The 13,272-nt window shown below is 49.2% G+C and overlaps 1 protein-coding gene across 2 annotated transcripts in view; it reads right to left on the bottom strand.

Annotated features, from left to right (window-relative positions):
* Window positions 1–12,790: 12,790 nt before the first annotated feature.
* The window catches only part of PDSS2 (decaprenyl diphosphate synthase subunit 2), a 125,444-nt gene continuing 124,962 nt past the window's right edge, over window positions 12,791–13,272 (bottom strand). For both annotated transcript variants that reach the window (XM_033008464.2, XM_042803379.1), the window contains one exon: window positions 12,791–13,272. This exon is cut by the window's right edge and continues 1,788 nt beyond it. The gene's annotated coding sequence lies outside the window, so the exon portion shown is untranslated.

Here is a 13,272-nt window from a genome sequence, read left to right as displayed (position 1 = left end):
GGAGACCCCGCGCGCCCCCGCCCCACCCCCCCACCCCCCCCCCCCGCCGCGCGCGCCCCTCCGCCCACTCGGCGCCGCGCGGGCAGCCCCCACCGCCGGGCACCGCCCGCCCCGCAACCCACCCACCCCGCACTCCGCACCCCCCCGCGACCGCGGCGGGCACGGCCGCACGTGGGCCCGCAGCTCGGGGACGCGACCGGGCGTGACGGGGAGCGGGACGGGGCGCGCTCGCCGCAGGCAGCCGCCGCGTGGAAGCGCGCCCCCCCCCCCACGCCCCCACCCCCGGCCTCGCGGGGCCGGGTGGCTCCTCCGCCGGCCGCGGTCTCGCGTGGCGGCGGCCCGCGCACGTGCACGCGGGGGAGGCGGTGGGCGCGGCTGCGCGCGTACGCGGCCCGGCCCCGGCAGGCGGGCGGCCGCGGGGCGCGGAGGACGGCGCGTGAGGCGTGGGGCGGGGGAGGGACGCGGACACACACGCGGTGCCGTGCTCGCGCGCGGCTGGCGCCGCGTGGCCACGGCGGGTGACGGGAGGCGGCGAGCACGTGGCTGCGCGTCCCCGCACCGCCGGGGGAGGCGCGCGCCGGCCGTTACCCCCACCCCCCGGCTGTGGGAAACGGCCGCTGCCCACCGACCCACTCGCGTCGCGCGGGGGCGGGGAGCGTGGCGCGCCCGGTCAGCCGAGCCGGGTCATCCCCGGGGCAGCGGCGGGGCTGCGCGGCGGCTCCGCGGCCGCACCGGGCGCTGTCTGTGGAACCTGTGAAGAAATCCCCACGGCGTAATGCCCGCGAGTCACCCCCGGGGGCAGCTCCACGGGCGGTGCGTGAGGGAGCGCGAGGAGAGTCTCCCACGCGAATGGGCTGTGACGCTGGCACGCAGCCCCCGCGCGGGGTCGCTGGCCCGGCCCGTCAGGCTGCCCCACGGAGCGGCCAGAGGCGCCGCGGGGGGCTGGCGGCACCCGTGGGAGGGCTGCCCGCCTGCGTGTAACGTTAAGGTGGATTTCTGTAGGTATTGCCAAGTAGGAAAGCCTGGGGTTTGGTGCCGTTTTAGGCTTAAGCCTATACTTTTTGGGAAAAAAAAAAAAAAAAAAAGTTCTTTCAGCAAGTTGCTTTAATTCACACCGCAGCCGAAGGAGTCGATGCTCTTTACCGCTGTTTAACGAGAGCGTTTCCACGCTTCGCGTTTGGGGGGCGGATGGCAGCAATGATTTATAAAACAGAGATCGCATTCTTTGTTAATTAAGTATCCTTGTAGATTTTATCTTCCAGGATTTTGACAGGAGCGCGTAAGACATTACCTTAGCCTGGGAGATCGTACGTGCCCTTTCTCCTAACAGCTTGTAGAAAAACAAACCCTTTCCCAAAGATTAAAAAAGTACATAGATGTGCGGGAGGGAAGTCTGGTTTTGTAACCTATGGCCAGTTACGGCAATTATATTTTTTTGGCTATATATAACGACTCTGAAATTAGCAACATATCAAACTTGACAGCTCTTGATGAAATGTTTTACTTACACAATAAACTCGGCTGGTGCTGCCGTTCTTATGGAACAGATTCATTTTGCCTTTTAATACAAGCACACGGCCAAGTGCTCTAATTATACTGTAATTGTTTCACGTTTTCCAGAGTGAAAGGAGTTAAGTCTCAAGGTGTTTATAGAAGGTGTCTGTTATAAAACAAACGAGCGAGGACGGATCCTGCCCTGAAGGGTGATGGACTCCAGCACGAAGGATGTATCAGACGGGCACACACCGGGCGAGTGGCACGTAAACGTGCAGGTAGAGCACATGGGCTCTGAGCACTGCTGTGAAGTTAACAGAGAAATCTTTTGTTTGTTGTCTCTGAAACTGCATTTCACTGTAAGAAGCCTACCTTTCTTTTTTTTTTTTTTTTCTTCTTTAATAAAAGCAAATATAAAACCACGCGGGTCAATTGAGAAGTAACTGTCTGGGGGAAAAAAAAAAAAAAAAAAAAAAAAGAAAATTCAGATAACTCTTCTGCCCTGTAAATAACTTGGCACTTTCCTAGACACTTCCTATTTCCTTAGAACTGAGCGATACAAAGAGTGGCTCTTAAGTAAAAAATCCTCAGCATTTCAGATTTTCGGCGCTTCCTTTAGAAGCGGTTCTCTCAAATTTCATTCTTCCACTTCTGTCGCTCTTCTAAATTTGGCATTTAGGGCTTTTGGCGTGTTTACAGTGTCATATTCCATGAATAATCCTAACAGATAATAGTTTGTTGATTTTAACTTTGACTGCTCTTTTTATTATTGTTATTAATAGACAGCTGTTTAAAGGAGCCCTTGAGAGCAGCATTGTGACTCCTCCGAAGAATCACTCGGACGAAGGATACATTTTATTAACGAGTGCTCTGCAGTTAGCAATTCATTCCCTCTTGAGAGGTAAAGAGCCCTTCCCGGGAACTTCTCTGAGCCTGTTAGCACGACCAAGACTGAAGTTTATAGTATGATTTGCCCTCTCCCTTTATTGTAAGGCTAAATGGAGGTTTACTTAAAGGGTACCATGTTTTAACACCCGGCCCGGCTGCTAAGTAGTGCTAGACCTCAGTTGGATTTTACTTGACTGCTCTACTTAGTGGGATTAAGGACAGGCAACCATAAGGCAAGAGCAAGCCAGTGGAATCCCAAACTCATTTTCAGAGCCCTTGAGAAAATACTTGCCGGTTTGAACTCCACCTCATTTCTGCTCTATAGTGCTGGCCTCAGGCGCTGTAGCTACCAGGGACCCAAGCCCAGGAGGAGACCTGAAGGGCCTCAGCTAAGCATAAAGAAGCACGAGCATATTGTTGCAATAACAGCATTCATTGAAAAGGGAGCGAGCCAAGTTGTCTCCAGGCAATGCAGGTAGCAAGCTTAGATTGGCTTCCCAGCCAGACAAGTCCCGTTTTTTTTTTTTTTTTTCCCCCACCATTTGAACTTGTGCTACACAAGTCATTTATTCAAATGGTTTTTTTTTTTTTTTTTTTTTTTTTTTTTTTTTTTTTTTTTTTCCCCCCCTTTCATGCCTTTGGCTCAAAAGCCACTCTGTGACACTGCAGCAATCTCTGCAAAATTCCAGGGCACCGGGGAGGGGAGTTGTGGTGCTCCAGCAAGAGAACTCTTTAGGAAAAAAAAAAAAAAAAAACAAACCAAAAATCACCATCGCTTTCAAGTACAACGGGCTGTTACTCACTTGCCCAAACTGCAACTAGACTTTCACCATCACCAGCAACAAAAAAAAAATATGCTCAGAGCTCCTGGAAAGCGGAAAGCGCTGTTTGCAGCTGTATGCAGCTTTGTAAGGGGGGGCTGGGGAGGCTCCTCAGACGGTTACCCATAGAAAGTGTAAGGTGCCAGGCGCTGCCCCCGGAGAATTCCCTCTCTGTGGCGGTTCAAAGGACCGAGTCAGCTAGAGGTTCCCGCCGGCAGCGGTGAGGAACCGCGGTGGCTGGCGGGGAGGCGGCAGCGCGCGTCGCTGAGCTGGGGGTCAGAGCAGCTCGGCACGCCGAAGGTCGGTACGACGACATGGAGCGGAAGAATGAGCCTCCATTTAGAGGCCTTGCTTGCTCCCTGTGCCGCAGACGTTGGGAACGAGCAGGAATCCCACCCGCGACCTTCAGCACGGCTTCTTTCTTGTAGATCCTTGCAGTAGCCTCCAGCACTCAGTAGGCAGAGATGCGGCAGGAGATGTCGAAAGCGCTTTCGGCACCAACTAATTCTGGCAGTCGGATTCTGTAAAAAGCATTGCTATGGTACCAGTACATTGTCTATCACTTTTCTCCACCGCACGCCTTGAAACTAGGCCACCTTGCAGCCAGACGCAAGAGCCACCGAGCCCGGAAGGAAAGCAGATGAGAAACAGCCTCGGCGGTGGGAGCACGCCGGCGTGCGGAGCCGGGCCCTGGCAGTCGATACGGCTTTTACGTTAAGACCCTCTTGGGAAAACAAGCCCCTTCCCCCAAAAGACAAGCCCCCCCACGGCAGCCAGGCTTCCTTCTGCCTGCTCTCGGGGTGGCTTTTAGCGATTCCCGTGGTGCCGGCCCTGCTGCGTGCAGTGTGTGCTCGCAAGGCAGCCCAGCAGCTGTTTTCTGGAGTCCGGCACGATTTCTTTCCCTGCGCGTGGTTTGAAAGCTGCCGCTGGAAGGGGGGCTTCGCCCCGGGGGGTGCCCGGTGAGCAGAGGCTAATATTTACTGCGGGTTCCCACGCGCTGGCTAGGGTTCCAACGGGCTGGATCGCCCTCCAGAGGGAAGCCAGGGAGGCTGGCCCCCTGCCCCCGCGGCGGGCGCTGCGGGTGCCACGTCAGGAACCAGGCACCGACTCACCGAAATTGGGCAGGTACTTAAATTAGGCAGCTTGGAATTCACCTTAAATTATTTAGGCGAGTATTCGCTATAAATAAACTTCAAAGAGACTGAATAGGCTTGCCAAAAAAAAAAAAAAAAAAAAAAGGCAAGCACACAGGCACACAGGTTTTGAAATCTTCCGCCTTGGATTAAAATTAAAAACCAAAGTTATTCTTAGGACTTTCAGAGGATCTGAAAGGCACCGTGAAAAAAAAAATCAGCCCAACTGGCTCGTCTGATCTGCCGTAAAACGTGGTCTGCTATTCCGAGTTTATAAAAACTGAAATATTTAATGGCAAATAAGGCAACATGATAACCAACTTCACATACCTTAATGCTTTTCACTGCCAGTCAGGCTGAAAGGACGTGTTTGGACACATTGCACAGTAATATTTAGAACCTCTGTTGGCCCACAGGCAACAATTCTGAACAAGTCATGTGCTGTGGGCAACATCCATACATTGCTACAACCCAGGCAGAAAACAACAGTGGCAGACACCTGAAATGAATTTATATTTTTAAACTTCCTATGGCTGCAAGCAGCATTGGAGGGTTCTGCCAGCAACATATTACACTGGTTGGGAAACACTGGTTTGGAGTGCCAGTTAATATAATTGCTATTTTTTTTTTTTCCTTTTTTCTTCTGAGAAACAAAATTGTTACATGATACTCTGTCTGTCTTTAATTTTATAACACCACTGCATCTTGTTCTTAGGTGCAATGATGGACGCTGTTGGAAACTTTTCAAATTGCTATTTAGCTAGAGATTTAGCCATCATGGAGATGGACAAGAAATATCATAACTGTATTGCTTACTGAATCAAAGATATCAAAATAGAGAATCCACATGGCATCTTTGGATTTGAGAAACAAGCCAGTTTGTCTCCAAGTGCATGTGCATTGGAAATCTTACACTTAGAGTTTATCTCACAGAAAAAAAGTTTCAAAGAAATGAACATTCATGGTAAAAACCCCCTTTTCTAGCTTGAGTTAGCACGAGAACGTACTGGCCAGACAGCAGATACGTAACAGTTGAGCACCAAAGGAAGGGGAATTTGGTATAAAAGCTCAAAATAAAAATCAGATCAAAGCTGCAGTGGAAGATGAAGTAGAACAGAAATGTAAAGGAGCTTCAAGAATAGAGTAACTAACCCAGTGAGCAACCTAAAATCTCCTTCTGTGCTGCAGCAGTTTACTTATACATCAGTTGCATCCATAACTGTTTAAAAACTGACAAATCTGAGCAATTTCACTCTTGGAAACATAAGCCTCTTTTAATCTCTTGGCAATGAAATCGCAGTTCTCTTTACTCTCTGTTAGTTCAGCCAAGAACTGCGCCATTGTATGCTATCTCACAGCTTTGCATTTAAAAAGAAGTAATGCTCACTTAATGCACAGTCATTGTATTATTTATATCATAGCTAACTCTGAATGATCAGACATTTATTCCATAAAGGTCTGCTTGTTCAAAATTCCGCCCTACGTCCAAAAGAGGTAAATATAGCCTGGAAGGTCCTTTCTCTCAAAGACATCCACATCTCCCAGTCAAGTGGAAACGGCGCACTCTCCTTTGTGTGCTTAACACTCTGTTCCCTATCCTGCCCATTACACAGAGAAATAATGTTTTGGACCTGTTCATAGTCTCATACTTCACCGAGTTCAAATATTTGCAACAAAATCAAAAAAAAAAAAATTTTGGTAATTTCTTTAAGAACTCAGCTGATTGATTTGCTATATATATATTTTTTTTTGGTATGTAAACACTTCTTTTTTTTTTAAATGGAAGCAGCAGTATTTCGACTGCAGAAATCTGCATGGAAGAAATCCTCTTTGTTTCACAACCTGAAACTGAAGCAGCCTTTCTAGGTTTTCTGAGTCCCAGCTGCTTCTATCACGGCCATCATGTTGTGCAGTCCCTTTCACAAACAAGTCGCTGTCCCAGAAGTAGCTCGTGATCTTCCCTTTTCGGTCTTTACCCTCACTGCTACTGGGAAGCTACTGCTGAACCTTGCTCTTTGCGTGGATGGGAACCTTCCCTTCTGAATTTGCATTAACATGGATCTCTGGTTCATGGCTACCAGATGCTTTAATCCATCTCGTTATAACCCATCCAGCATAACCCAGTCACACCCGACAGCAATGACTTTGAGAACAATCACGTATTTAAAAAGGGAACGCATTTTATCCAATGGAAATTTGCCTTTGAAATTGGGAATATTTAACCTGGACTGATCTTTAATAAAAAAAATGTAGGCGTGGGGACCCGGGTTTACAAGAGCAACAGAAAAAAACCCACCTGCTTAGTGGTTATTGCTACAATAGGATGGGCTTGAAAGCAACTACTTTTCAGAAAAGTTCATATAAGAAGTACTTCCAGGTAGTAGTAATGTGACCATTTTTAGAAGCAGCAGTCGTCTTGAAAAAATACTAATTGTTTAAACCCTGTTTATTTTCCTGCAAAGTTATCTTATCTTACTACATGTACACCTAAAAGCCAGCTGTAGCTTGTGGGCGTTCAGCAACTGAGCAGAGGTAGGATATTCATACTTTCTGTACGCTGATATAAAATGTTAACATACTAACTTCCACAGGTTGACAAAAGCAACAGAATTGTTTGATTAAAAATAAGTCTTACTAATACAGACATTTTTTTCTGTAATGTTCTTCTGTTAAACCCATTTTTTTTTTTATGCTGGTGCTGAAAATAATGATGCAAGCAACTAAGTGTAATTGTAGAAAATTATTGCTAGCGATTTGCATATGAAATCCACACCTTTTACTGCCTCTAGTTAGCATTGTTCAACCAGCTTATAAATAGTACAGCTGAACTGCTGCAAACAGAAAACAGTTTTCGATGGGCACATGCTATGAATGAAGAAATGTTCCGACACAATGCGCAAGTTGGAAAGCTTTCATCGAAACTAGCCAAGAGGGAAAAATGCTTCATTTCCTAATCACGCTCTGTTTCGGATAAGCTGGTCACATATAGAAAGTGTCACGCTCATCTGCAGAGAGTAAAGGCTTTTAAATAGAGTGTTTATGTTTTTCTGGAGGAAAAAAAAAATAAAGTAATCTGTCAGTACTTGTTTTAGATTTTTCTAATTAATTTTATGTAAAGTTTCATTTTCATAATTTGACATTTAATAACTGCTAAAATTCAAACCTTGCAGCTGATGCAAGTCATTTGCTGTAAACGTCGAAGGCATAGAAAAAGTCTAGTATTAAGCTAATGTTTTCACTGCAAGTAAAATACTTACTTTTGCCTACAATTTTAAAACTAAAAATGTTGGCCATAATAAAGCAGAGTATTTTTAGTCTTCACTCTTTTTGGGAAGGGAGGAAAGCAAAATGGGATAGGGTAAAGAAGAAAAATTTTAAAGCAAGATTTTTTATAATGTTGCTTCAAAATTGCAACTCCCCTATACAAACATATAAAAACATGCCTCAAATTGATTATTATAAATCAGTTTATTAAAGAAAACAGATACATCTGAGAACTACTGTTTCAGTTATCTGTGGGACACCTGTCTTTCCAGCTTTGTAAGTAAATTGTCTCGTCGCTGTTCCTAGTTTGGAGGAAAAGGTTGCCTTTCCTCAAGAGAAGTAGCCTTGCAAAAAAAAAAAAAAAACCCAAAAAAACCAAACCCCAAGCATTTTGCAAATCGGAGGGAACCGAAGCCAACCGCGGGCGCTGCCGAGATGGCGAGATGGCATCTCCTACACGCGGGGGAGCCAGAGCCCACCGGAGGCCACGGCCCCGGCACACGCAGGAACAAGCGCCCGAAGACGTGGACAAGGGTGAGTGGCGTGAAGCGCTGGTGCAGCGATTGCCAGTTTGTCTGTCAGCCCCTTCTCCCCTTCACAGCTTGCGGCAAGCTTTGTGCTCTTTGCTTATTTTAAAGGCGTTTGCTACCAGAGCCAACGGCTACTCTCTCAGAGCTTTAGAAAAACAGGCTTAACCTAGAAGAGAAACTAATGAATGCTAATTATGTAAATAATTAATGCATTTTAGGGATTGGATTCTAAAAAAAAAAAAAAATTGAATGCAAAGACCATCAGAACAGATGACTTCCAGAACTGGAAATATTCTTTCCTTTGAACTGCTTTGAGACTGAAAAGCTTTAGCTCTTTATTTTTCATAAGACACTGTGCAGGTAAAAGTACTTTGAAGACTACAAAGAATAAAAAAGAGTTTGATGCCTCACTTTTCTGTGAGATTGAAGTAGTTGATGAGAGTAGCGACAGCCAGTGATCTGACCCAGAAGCCACTTCCTTGATAAATCTGCAGCACGACAGTTGCTTGAGTTAGCCTGTTGCATCTGTGAAAATTCAAACACTATCTGCTCAGAAGAAAAAGCAACGGGGAGATGTCACCGGCAGGTTTACCCCTGAGGAGGCTGGTCTGGCATCTTTAACACCGCTCGGGGCGAGTTCCAGAGAAGGCTTCCTTAATGTTTCCATTAAACCAAAAAGAGATTTTCGACCTTTTAGCGACTCCTTATCAGGTTGGGTGCTAAGCTGGATGTGGGCCACCCGTGCACTCCTTACTGCAAATAAGGCAAAGCACAGCCTGGGTTCCCTTAGGAGAAGCACAGCCGGCTGGCCAGGTGTGCCAGGCCACCAAACCCCTGCAGTCCAATAAACCCGGCTGTCCCTTCCCTCCGCCTGGCCCGGGGCAGGGCCCCTCTGTGCCTGGAGGGAGCGGTCATTACCAGATTCTCGTAACTCCAAACCAGGAGTTCCTCATTCGGGTCAGGAGTATCAGCCCTTCTGCTCTGTCCAGGGAATTGCTCAACAGCAGCCGGAGTGGTAATTGTCCTGTATGAACCCTTTTTTTGGCCACCGTTTTTCCTCACAGTTCACACCTCCCCCCCAGCTTTCAGGTGGGTTCACCACCCCGCTGCCTCACGTCCTCGTCGTGGTCGTGCAGGCAGAACCGCAGGGCGGCACGCGAGCGTGCCCACGGTGCACACCCCCCCCCCCCCCACGAGCAGAGAACAGCTGGGGCGACGGCCGGTATGGGCGAGGGGGACGACACGCTGCCTTTGAACGACGGGAGCTGTTGGGACTGCCTCCCCCCGGCTGACACACGGGGATTCCCCCGCAGGATTGGGGTGGAAGGGAGCTCCTCCTCGAACCGCTGGAGCTGGCCGGCCAGCCCACCCGCAGTCGGGGCCCCGGCGGCCGGCCAGCTCGTCAGCCCCGGGGTGCTGGCGGACGACGGCGGCGAGCTCCGTGCAGACTTTGGCTGCGTGGACCGCGCGCGCTGGACTTCATCTGGGTTTTCGGATGCCTGGTGGTTGTCCAGGCTGCCGCAGGTCACCTCTACCGCTGCTAATTCCCTCAGATACTGGATACCGCTCTCAGTAGTTGTCCACTTGCCTCCGTAGTTTACCAGATCCTCCTGGAGAGGACACCCTTCCCTCGGGCCCAACGGGAGCTGCCTCCAGAGGCTGCTGATTGTTGCTCCTTTTCCAAACCCTTTGTCAATGCCCCGGTCCCTCACAGGGGGATCCCAGCTGCGGAGCTTCCTTGCCTTCCAATTCCTGGCCCCAGTATCCCTGCATTGGAGCAGCCAGCTGATAATTAGCTGGCCGGGTTGACGGCTGTAATCTTTGTGCATATCTTGCAGCTCGCTCAGGGATAAGGAGCTGGCGATTTCTGGCTCATTTGCGATTTCTGCCTCTTTCCCCTCCTGTTCTTGTGACTGCTCTGCTGCACAATCGGCCGCCTCTGATTCCTCCTCCCCCTTAAGAGCAGCTTATTCCTCCCTGTCTGAACGGGTTGCCTTCTGCTTCCATTGTTTCTTCTTTACTACAGGGGCGACTGATACAGTTGAGAGTTGGGTCTCTGGCTTAGCCACGGTACCTGTTTGTATGTCTTCAGATCCAGAGACCCTCTCTCCCCACTGAAGGGGCCGAACAGTGCTTGGTAGGCACAGGCCAGGCCCAGCACCGTGCGAGAAGTTGTGTCCCTTTAGCACAGCCAGGGCATCCTTTTCTCAAACGTTCTGTCACTTTATCGGGATCCTGCGCTTGTTCGGGCGTCAAGTCCCACACCATCGGAGGTGAAAGCGGTTCTAGACACCTGCCCATGTTCTCCCAAGCACCTTGCCCCAGCCACACTGCCTCAGGGCACATCCCTGTGTGGTGTCCCTAAATAGTCAGTTAACCTTAGGAAAAGCTGGAAACAGATTCTTGAGGCAGACCGGTGTGAGCATTCAGATTACCCAGGGATGTTCAAAACACTGAAGAGTCGTCGTCGTAACAAGGTGGAAAGCAACTACCCTGCAAGAGCTGGAGGGGAAGGTGCCGTTCTTTTGTTTCCTCCACAAACCGGCTCTCAGAGGAAAAGAGGGAAAAGGTGTAATTGTTAATTGTCTCCACGAGATGGTTCCCGAAGTACTAGGACAGCAGCAGCGCAGGGCCTAAATACTAGATTAGGCTCAGGGCCAGTGCTTTCATCATAGTTCTCCCGGGCAAAACATAACCGAGTGCTACACAGCACAGCAAACTGCAACAAGCTCTCAAATTTGATGTGCAGCAAGGGAGGGAGCATGACACAGAGCGGGTAAGGGAACTAATGAACCCACATCGAGAAAAAGAAGTCAACACTGTGACCAGCAGCAGCTGAAGAGGTATAAGAAGTTCCCTTTAGCACACTCCAGCCAAATGCCTCGTTATCTCGAATCCTGTGTATCCCACACCGGGTGCCGAAAGGGACTGTGGTGGACTCACCCTGGCTGGCAGCTAAGCACCTCACAGCTGCTCATTCACAGCAGGATCGGGGAGAGAACCGAAAGGGCAACAGTGAGAAAATTCACGGGTTGAGTTAAGGACAGTTTAATAGGTAAAAAGGTGAAAAAATGAAAAGAGAGCAAAATAAAGAAGCCACGCCACAGCAGTCACCATCAACCGGCTGATGCCCAGCCAGTCCCCAAGCGACAGACCCCCTGGAACACCCTCACACCCCATCCCCAGTTTTTATTGCCGAGCATGACGCTATCGGGCCAGTTCGCGCCAGCTGTCCCAGTTGTGCCCCCTCCTCGCCCACCAGCAACCCACGCGCTGGGCATCACGGCGCGGAGCCGAGAAAGCCTTGGCACTACGCAAGCACTGTCGAGCAGTAGCTGAAGCATCGGTGCGTTCACAGTTTTGGTCACAAATCCAAACTGCGGCACCGCACGGGATGCTATGCAGAGAAATTAACTCCATCGCAGCAAGACCCAGTACCTTAGGGTAAATTTTTGTTCTCCTTACCGTACCTGTCGAGTCTGCTCCTGAACCGGCCTATTTCGGGCTCGCAGCCCAACAGGGATGATATGAAGGTCATGCAGGTCACTGGAGGGCTACCCCGTTGTGAAAAACATAGAATCATTTATATCATCATCAGCCAGGGCCTAGCACAGGTGGCTACCCGGAGAGGCTGCCGGAGCTGGGGCTGCTCCGGCTGGTAAGAGGAGGCTAGCGGGCAATGGAACCGCAGCACACAGCTGCAGGAGAGGGAATTAGCAAAGCCAGCGGAGCCAAACGATTCCTGGCAGTGGCAGGCGATAAATAACGGGCAACGGCCACCAGCTGTGGTGAGAGAAGTTCATGCTGGACATCAGGGAAAACTCCTTCACAAGGAAGGTGGAGCGGCACTGGCTGCACGGGGAACCTGGGGAAGCTCCATCCCTGGTGGTTTCCAAGACCAGACTTTGTGTTGGAATAGATAGGAGACCGGACTTGGTGACTTTCAGAAGTCCCTTCCAGCCAACATTTCTGTTCCAAGTACCTCACTTTCCAAACCACTTCACAGTGTCATCCGTGGAGCCAGAAATGCTCAGCTGGCAGTTACGTGACTCCATCACGGACCTGCGAAACAGCCATTCTAGCCACCGCAGACATGCTCTTTGTAGGAGATTAATTTAGTTTGGTTTAAAAAGCAGTTGGGACCTTGCCCTGTATTTTGTGTACCCGTGGAATGGTCCAGCAATGCAATACCTGGGATGAGTTCAGAGGACAGCTGTGTCTGGTTGAAGAGCTGGGTAACCGAAGCAGACGGCGCGAACGCCACCCCCCAGACCACGGGCCTCCCTCCCCCCGACCTCCTCACAGAGGTAGGGGGGGAAAAGGGATCCAGGAGATAAAAATAAAAGCAGAACAGCCTTAAGGTTCCACCATTGCTCAGAAATTGTACAAGGTGTGGGGGGTATATTAACACACAGCGATGACTAATTCACCCAGAGTTTGACAGAGCGGTAGAATACTTTGCCTGCAGTTTACCTGGAGGAAATGAGACAGCAGAAATTTCTCAACAATTACAGGCAAACATCTTAAACACAAGATTACTTTGTGATATCGATAAGGAATAGTTAATGTTGATTTTTTTTTTTTTTTAAATTAAGGTTGAAGAATAGTTTGAGAGCAATCGGAACATTCTGGTGATAAAAATACAAAAGAAAAAAAGTCATTGATTTTTGCTGGTTTTCCTTTATTAGTAAAAAGTACAAATAAAAAAATTGTACTTCCGTGAAAAAATAAAGCGGGTGTACACAGTTTTGCAGCACGTTTGGTATTTCTTTCACACAACTGAGGTGACATGGCTCAGAATATCTCCAGCAGACCCAAGCTTCTTGCAGCCCTAAATCATTATGAACTGATTAGCGCAGATGTAAGACGAAGAGGTGATGTATGGTTCCTACTAGATGCAATATGTGAAAATCAGAGCCAAAAAAAGCTGAACTGTGACTCCGGTTGAATTTAGGTACTTATTTCAAGCACGTTTTACGTTAGCAGAACTTCAGGGAACTTCACAGGCGAAACTATACCATGGTTAGCTAAGGCAGAGGCCCGTGACTGCCGCTGCCTGGTGCTCCTCTCCTGTCTCCAGCCTTCCTGCTGCAGCGACAGCACTAATGCAGGCTGGAGTGCCAGGGGCGTGGGAAGAGAGAA

Source organism: Tyto alba, unplaced genomic scaffold (assembly GCF_018691265.1).
Source record: "Tyto alba isolate M040663 unplaced genomic scaffold, T.alba_DEE_v4.0 Super-Scaffold_40, whole genome shotgun sequence".
Classification (NCBI taxonomy): domain Eukaryota; kingdom Metazoa; phylum Chordata; class Aves; order Strigiformes; family Tytonidae; genus Tyto; species Tyto alba.
Note: the sequence above shows the minus strand (reverse complement) of the source record. Positions and strands in the feature narration are given on the sequence as shown.